The sequence below is a fragment of the Chiloscyllium punctatum genome, chromosome 28 (genome assembly GCF_047496795.1).
Source record: "Chiloscyllium punctatum isolate Juve2018m chromosome 28, sChiPun1.3, whole genome shotgun sequence".
Lineage (NCBI taxonomy): Eukaryota > Metazoa > Chordata > Chondrichthyes > Orectolobiformes > Hemiscylliidae > Chiloscyllium > Chiloscyllium punctatum.
The window spans coordinates 39,315,766-39,324,890 of NC_092766.1; positions in this window are offsets into that span (position 1 = coordinate 39,315,766).

Genomic DNA, 9,125 nt, shown 5'->3' on the forward strand with positions numbered 1-9,125 from the left:
GGGCTTGTATGTCTTCATGCTGTATGACTCTATGATTGACGCTATGGAACAAATAACTGGTTGGGACTAACAGTTATTGACAGCATAATCTATCACCTGATGGGAAATGTAATCCTGCTGGAGTCTCCGGAGGTTGTTTTGCTCAGTGAACCCTTCCCACACACGGGACTGGTGAACGGCCTCTCCCCAGTGTTACTGATTAAATGAGTTTCTATTTCTGTGGTTAATTGAATCCCTTCCAGCAGTTCCCACATTGCCCTCCTTTCTCTGTGGTATCAGTGTCCTTTTTTCTACCGAGGGTGAACGATCCTTTCAAATTGTGTCCATACAGATACGAATTCAGTTTTCCATGTTGTGAATGTGTTTTCATTCTTTCTCATTCACCCACAGGGTGTGAGTATGACGGGTCAGGACAACATTTATTCTTCGCCCCTCGTTCGTTGCTGTCTGGCTACACCATAAACCCAGGTGTGATCCCAGCCTCGGGTGCCTGCCTGTGGGCAGTCTGCACATTCTCTGTGTGTTTGTGTTTTTATTTCTCCCTCTGACTTAAGATGTGCCAGTTACAGGGATCAACAATGTGAAATGCAGGCTTATGGGATAGGGAATACCGTAGGGTGTGGTGGGATGCGCTTCGGATGGATGTGTGGACTGGAAGGGCTGACAAGCCTGCTTCTCCACACGATGGGGATTCTTGGATATAGGGCCAGCGCTGTTTTTCTGGTCCTGGAGTCTGTGCGTAGGCAGGACTGGGTGAAGATGCTACAATCCCCTGCATAAGGGACATGAATGAATGGGAATGCAGGAAATTTAAATTATAATCTCAGTTCCTGAGGTCAGACTTGCATTTCAGGTCTTATTCGTCGAACTTAAACATCACCGTTTCCATGTCCCAACCCCTAAGGACAACCAGTTCAAAATATCACCCCAACACCACCTTCACCAGGTTGAAGTCTTGACTGTGTGGAAGAAATTGATACTGAGCTGATGCAAGCAAATGCAGCTGCCACCGCCAGTGTCGGAAACAGAGATCCAAATAGCAAAATCATCTTTTAAACCCAACACTACAAAGTTTAGGGCTCAACACGCTCCAGTTGTGTCACTCAGCTGTCTTAGCAAGATGCACTATAGATCACTAGGAGAGTATAAACGGGGACAATCATTCCCTTGATCAGGAGCACACACAATCTAGGAATTTCTTGCATCTCTATATCATCAGAAAAGGACTGCACGCTCACCTGTTGCATCACTGGAGCCAGAGAATAACTCCACGACTCATTCCCATCCCCATTTACGTTTGGATCTGGGTGGCTGTGCCACAGTTTCTCTGATTCCGAGGCTGTGAACTGGGCTTATGTGTGATTGTCTGCAACACTGGTTACAACTTGAGGAACCTGGTGAAGTCGCCGATGTTAAGCTAAAATGCTATTGAAGCATACATTTCAACAGTATCCTGTACTTTCCCCCGAGTCTTTGATGTTTTGTCGAAATCGATCGATCTCATCTCTCAACATTCTCATTCACGGGATGTCCACAGCCTCTGAGAACATAGAACTGAACGATTCAGCTCACTCTCAGTTCCCACATGCCTGTCACTGTTCTCTGAGTACTGATATTGTACATTTGCTGTTCTTCCGAACATTTCCTCTGCTAGTATACTTATTGCTGCTGCAAGCATCCTGTTCTATGGTTACTGTGATCGTGGTTGTCGGTATTTTGCATTGTGACCACAGCAACCTCGATTTGAAACCAAATCATGGCACTAAGTGTTCTCTCCGTTGTCTTTTTTGTGACACAGGCTAAGAAATTAATTGTTTTACCTTCAGATTCCGCTCTCTCACATCTCTGCGTATCATATATCAGGATTCAAACACACCCGTTGTCGGAGATTTTCCTTCTACCCATGATAATTAAACCTCCTTTCCGTCCGTCCCCCCATTTCTCTCAGGCAATGCCCAATCTATCACTCTCTTTCACATTCATACTGTTCTGGCTGTGCTGCTGCTGCGGTTACTGTTGTTGGGTTAACGTGCCCCAATGCCACCATCGGTTCCTCCAAACAAGTCGATCCATTTGGATACCTCGGTTGTGAAATCAATCCCCATGGAGCAGCTTTTACTGACATAGACCAGAGACAATTGTAGCGTCAGGCTCATGGAAAATACCCGGGGCAATTTTGGTTAAAAGCCATTTTATCGGAAAAGATCAGCTTTGTGGCTTTCTCCGTTGGTCTTGTGATAATTTCTTAGGACTGATAATGCAGAGACCGAGTAATAGTCTGGGTACTCGAGCGTGATTCCCAGCATGCCATTATCGTCAAATTTGGATTCAATAAATACCTGCAATGAAGAATCTAGCGGCTGCTATATATCCATTGACAATTGTTGAAAAGAATCTGTTTCACTGAGGTCATTTCGGGATGGAATTTGCTGTCCTGACTTGGTCTGGCTTCATGCGACTTCAGACTCACAGCAATATGGTTGAGTCTCAACTGCCCTCTGAGCAATGCGGAATGGGTAATAAATTCTGCTTAGCCAGAATCGCCCTCATACTAATTCAGAAAATTTAAAACAAATGCACATAAGGCTCACGCAAGAGTGTTGTTGTGCACTTTTGCAATTCACATTATAGCATGGATGTGATCACACTGAGAAAATTGCAGGAGATATTTACCGGGATATTGTTTGGGATGAAGAGCTTCAGTTAGGAAGAAAGACAGGACAGAGTGGAGTGTTTGTCGCAGTGCAAAGGAGATGTAGATAAGTCATGATTGAGTTAGGGTATGGTCAGGAATTACTGAACGAGTTTCCGATTGATGGAGGGATCGATCAGCAGGGGCCAGAGATTTAAAGAGAAAGGCTGAATAGTTTGAGAACATGTACGAAAAAGCATTATCAGCCAGTGGATGGTTGTAAGTTGGAATACACTGTCTGTATTGTTCAGTAAGGCAGAAACCCTATTGACCTGAATAAATATTCAGATGTGAATTTGTGATTCCAAAACATATAAGGCTGTGGGAAAAACATAGTGAAATGGGATTCAGTTCATTAAGCAGTTGTTTTTGACAAGCGTGGCCACAATTAGCTTTGACACTCCTTTGACACTCTTGTCCTCGGTAGTATAATGGTTTGTGTCCCCTCCTGTCACAGGACTCAATTCTCCGCTGGGGACAGTGGAAATATTTTAAAACTGTAGCTCCATTCCCAAGTACGGGTATTGATACCTGTCCTTCCTTTCTCGATGTGGCATGTCACAGGAAGGATACTGCTGTCTGATTCAAGGTGGGGAAGGGCAACAGCAGAGTGTCAGTGTACGTGCAAACATGTGACTTCTTCAAGGTGCATCTTGTGACTGTGTTGGAACGAAAAGTATTTGACAGACTTGTTCCGCATTGAAGTGTTTACTGGAAACACGAAGGTGAGGAATAAACAGGGTAAAAGCATTAAAATATGTGTGCAGAAACAATTCACGCAGCACGAATGAAATTATAAAGTAGAGGGTAGTGTTTCGATACATTGAATTTGGGTTGATTTGCATTGATGAGGCTGAGTTATCAGGGTATAAAGCTATTAAAAAATGATCCACCATTTGCACACTATGATGGAACATTGACTCAGTAATTCGCACTGCTGTTCGGTCGGAGGGTTCGTTTGATTGAAGAGATAGTGACGACTGCAGATGCTGGAGATCAGAGCTGAAAATGTGTTGCTGGAAAAGCGCAGCAGGTCAGGCAGCATCCAAGGAACAGGAGAATCGACGTTTCCGGCATAGGCCCTTCTTCAGGAATGAGGAAAGTGTGTCCAGCAGGCTAAGATAAAAGGTAGGGAGGAGGGACTTGGGGGAGGGGTGTTGGGAATGTGAGAGTTGGAGGGAGGTCAAGGTGAGGGTGATAGGCCGGAGTGGGGTGGGGGCGGAGAGGTCAGGAAGAAGATTGCAGGTTAGGAAGGCGGTGCTGAGTTCGAGGGATTTGACTGAGACAAGGTGGGGGGAGGGGAAATGAGGAAACTGGAGAAATCTGAGTTCATCCCTTGTGGCATGAGGGTTCCCAGGAGGAAGATGAGGCGCTCTTCCTTCACCATCGTGTTGCCATGGTCTGGCGATTGAGGAGTCTTAGGACCTCCATGTCCTTGGTGGAGTGGGAGGGGGAGTTTAAGTGTTGGGCTACGGGGCGGTTGGGTTGGTTGGTCCGGGTGTCCCAGAGGTGTTCTCTTAAACGTTCCGCAAGTAGGCGGCCTGTCTCCCCAATATAGAGGAGGCCACATCAGTTGCTGCGGATGCAATAGATGATGTGTGTGGAAGTGCAGGTGAATTTGTGGCGGATATGGCAGTGTTCCTTGGGGCCTTGGAGGGAAGTAAGGAGGGAGCTTTGGGCGCAAGTTTTGCATTTCTTGCGGTTGCAGTGGAAGGTGCAGGGAGTAGAGGTTGGGTTGGTGGGGGGTTGTGGGCCTGACGAGGGAGTCACGGAGGGTGTGGTCTTTTCGGAACGCTGATAGGGGAGGGGAGGGAAATATATCCCTGGTGGTGGGGTCCGTTTGGAGGTGGCAGAAATGACGGTGGATGATACGCTGGACATGGAGGTTGTTGAGGTGATAGGTGAGGACCAGTGAGGTTCTGTCCTGGTGGCGGTTGGAGGGGCGGGGCTCAAGGGCAGAGGAGCGGCAAGTGGAAAAGATGCAGTGGAGGGCATTGTCGACTACGTCTGAGGGGAAATTGCAGTCCTTGAAGAAGGAGGCCATCTGGGTGGTACGGTTTTGGAACTGGTATTCCTGGGAGCAGATGCGGCGGAGACGAAGGAATTGGGACTATGGGATGGCGTTTTTACAGGGGGTAGGGTCAGAGGAGGTGTAGTCCAGGTAGCTCTGGGAGTCGGTCGGTATATAGTAAATGTCCGTGTCAATTCGGTCACCTGAGATAGAAATGGAAAGGTCTAGGAAGGGGAGGGAGGAGTCTGAGACGGTCCAGGTGAATTTGAGGTCTGGGTGTAAAGTGTTGGTAAAGTGGATGAACTGTTCAACCTCCTCGTGGGAGCACGAGGCAGCGCTGATACAGTCATCGATGTTGCAAAGGAAAAGGTGGGGGCTGGTGCCAGTGTAACTGCGGAAGATGGACTGTTCCACATATCCTACGAAGAGGCAGGCATAGCTGGAGCCCATGCGGGCGCCCATGGCTACTCCTTTGGTTTGGAGGAAGTGGGAGGATTGGTAAGAGAAGTTGTTCAGGGTGAGGACCAGTTCAATCATTCGAAGGAGGGTGTCGGTGGAAGGGTACTGGTTGGTACAGCTGGAAATGAAGAAGTGGAGGGCTTTAAGTCCTTCGTGATTGGGGATGGAGGTGTACAGGTACTGGATGTCTATGGTGAAGAAAAGGCGTTGGGGACCGGGGAAGTGAAAATCATGGAGGAGGTGGAGGGCGTGGGTGTTTGATTGGCAAAGTTACATTGCCCTCTCGTGTCCAGGTATTGAATAAAGCATGTTAAGAGTTACTTAACCATGGGTTATGCAGGGACAAGGCCAGAAGTCACAGAACGCCAGGTGAAAGTCCAACAGGTTTCTTTGAAATCGTAAGGGAGACGGCTGCCCCTTCTTCAGGTAAAATATACGGGAATAGGGAGGAGAACTAGGTCTGTGTAAGATGTTCTTCAGAGAGTCCACACCGACTCGGTTGACTTAAATGCCCTTTCTGCACTGTAGGATTCTGTGATTCTATCGGAAAGGGTAATGACGGTGATTACTGGGGTGTAACAACATGAAGGACGATGCTGATGGGGTGTACTGAGAATTACATTTTATTCACTTGTTGCCTTGGAAAATTTACAACAGTTATCCCTGTACTAAGAAAGACTTAATGGGGCTTTTTCAGGTTATGAAATGTTTGGACAGAGTAGATATGTGGAAAATTCCCTCTTTCAAGTAAGTAAACGTCTTGACGTCAGGCATTCAAAGCCTTTGATAAAACCTTTGATGGACAAAGAAATGATGAGAGCAGAATAGCTCTCACTCTGATAATCTGTTTTTCAAAATATTTGGAAAGGCACATTTGGTGACACACCAGGAATAAATTTCACAAGGAGAGAGACAGCGTGTGGCTAGATAAAGGTGGTGGGGTAGGATTTAGTCGGTCAGAAGTTGTGGGGAAAAATGCCTAAGTTGGTTGTCTTTAAATATAAAGACATTTCATGAACGCGAGCAGCTGAATACGATTCGGTTCCAAAAACTCTGGATTTTGAAAGATTTGGCATAATATTCCACATAAACCATTGTAAATGGAACTGGTTGGATTTTCTTATTGTGAAGGGAAAATATTACATAATGAAAAGGAAGTGATCAGTTGCTTGGAGATATACTTCCAGCTTTAATCAAATGCGTTAAGTATGTGAGGTCAAACACCATGATGTTTGGTCCATTTCATACTCGGTGAAATCTGCCAAAGCAACAAGCAACAAAGCTGGTGGGTTTTCTTCTGCAATTTAACCCTCTGTTTTTCTAAGCAGCATTTTCCTTCAGCTGAAAAAAAGTCGGAGCAAATTTGAATACAACATTTATCATTCCAATGAGATAAGTCTAATTCACTTCCGATTATTACAATGAACATTGTGAGGTTGCAGTAAAATTAAAATGAAACGAACAAAATAGCGTTTCTTGCGATTTAATCCAATTCAGGTTCAGCAATCTGAGAAAGGCCATTGAGCCACAACATCACCTTTATTTCCCTCTCCATGGCTGCTTCTTCACGTGAGAGAGAAAGTGACTGAAGAAATTACGAGTCAAACGTAGGTGGGAATATGACGAAAAATTCTTGTTCTATGTTTCACTCTGACACAGTTCTGACTCAGAATGCATCAATGACAGCTATTCATTCTGCGAACATGGGTATTTATTGATATTTGTTGTTATTATAATTCTGGTGAAAGCAGAAACACCATGGTGTGGATTCGATTCCACTCTGGAAATTTCCATGACTTTCACCACATGTAACCTGATGAGGTTACACGTCACACCTCTACAAATCGTGCTGAGGAGACTGAGCGAATATGGTGGTGGGCTGTTATACCACTGTGCTCCACATTCACAGGTTAGAGTCACACTCTGGTTGCAAACTTCAGAAACCGCTCCAGCACTTTTTCTTTGCACCTCTGGTATACACTGGTTCGAGGATCTTGTTCTTGCCGTTTACTGCACTGGAGATTCACGAATAATCTACACCATATTAAAGTCGAAATGAAGAGTGAGAGGAGTCATTCTATTCAATTTTCGATTAAATTGGTGTAATGAGAATGATAGCATTTTTCTTTCTGCCTCACATTCCATTTTGTCTTTCTATGAATTTTCGTCGAAAGAAAGAGAAGCAAATAACAAGACACCGGAGCGCAACTTTATCCAGTGGGGTTCTTCATGAGTATTTTAACCTAACACTTCACACAGTGATGTGATCAGTAATTCACAGTGACTCAGCACTGGAACAGCAGAAACCTCTCCAATGAGACGAACTTTTCATTCTTTCACAAATTTCTGCTGTTTGTGAATCATCCAGCGTGATCACTGACTTGCCAACTCTCTATGATCTACCAACTTTCTTCCGCAATCACAGCTTCAGTACACAGCCACTTGTGCTTGGCCCACTGTCATTTGTTGCCCCCAGGTCATAGCACATTTCTTCCTCCTCAGTATATGAGCCTTCTTCCTGATCTGTCTGATCTGTTTATTAAACCTTTCCTATCACTTCATCCCATCCCCTCACAATACTGAATTTATGAATAAAATTAGGCGTTAGACCAAATGTTAAGCAAGTGGAAGTTTGCCATTCAGCCCATGGAGTCTGCACCACCATTCAAAGAAATCATGGTTGATCTGACAATCTTTAACTCCTTCCTGCTCACTTACCTCGACAAAGTTTTATCATCTTTCTGATAAACTATGTGGCACAGATGGAAAATGCCCAACAACACAGTCTCAACAGCGATTGCTGAAAACTGCCACAGATTTTTTGGTCCCTGAGCAAAGAAATTACTCCTCATTTCTGAGTTAAATGGGTAATTTCTAATTCTGAGATTATGTCCTCTGGTACTCTCCTCACAGCATGGGGAAAACCACATGCCCGTTTCTTCCCAGTCAAGATTCCACGAATATTGAACGTTTACAATTCTCCTCTCCACTTCCTCTGTTTCGAGGAGAATAATCCCAACCTAACCAATCAATTCACGAAGCTCCACTTTATACAGAGTTGGCAACATCCTTGTAAATCTCTGCAGTCCCCTGCAGCGTCCTTACATATTATTAAGAAAACTGAAGAAATTTCGGCGACGATAAGGGTTGAAATTTCAGGTGCAGACGGAATTGGAACTTGAAATCAGAAATTGATTGGAATCGGATTGATCTATAGAAGGACCAAATACAGCAATGATTACTCTGACAAATGTGAATCTTATCATATTCGATTCACATTCAATGGCTTCATTGTCGCTGAATTCCTCCGTGTAATCGTCCTGGGAGCTAGTATTTAGGAGAAATGGAACCTGATCGCCCATATAAAGAAGTTGACTACAAAATAATGTCATTCGGTCGACTTTGTTTGATTATTAATTCAACTCTTGTTAACGTGAAGGATACATCGTCTGCAACGCACAAATTACATGTTTAACAGAACCCTCTACATTTGGCTAGGTCGTTGTCGCTTCAATACCAATTAAGGAACTGGACACATTCCACGACAATACAGTCACATAAGTGTACATTGTTCAAAATTGTTGGGATATAGAGAACATAGAACAAAGAACATAGAACAATACAGCACAGAACAGGCCCTTCGGCCCACCATGTTGTGCCGAACTTCTAACCTAGATTAAGCACCCATCCATGTACCTATCCAAATGCCGCTTAAAGGTCGCCAATGATTCTGACTCTACCACTCCCATGGGCAGCGCATTCCATGCCCCCACCACTCTCTGGGTAAAGAACCCACCCCTGACATTTCCCCTATACTTTCCACCCTTCACCTTAAATTTATGTCCCCTTGTAACACTCTGTTGTATCCGGGGAAAAAGTTTCTGACTGTCTATCTATTCCTCTGATCATCTTATAAACCTCTATCAAGTCACCCCTCATCCTTCGCCGTTCCAACGAGAAGCT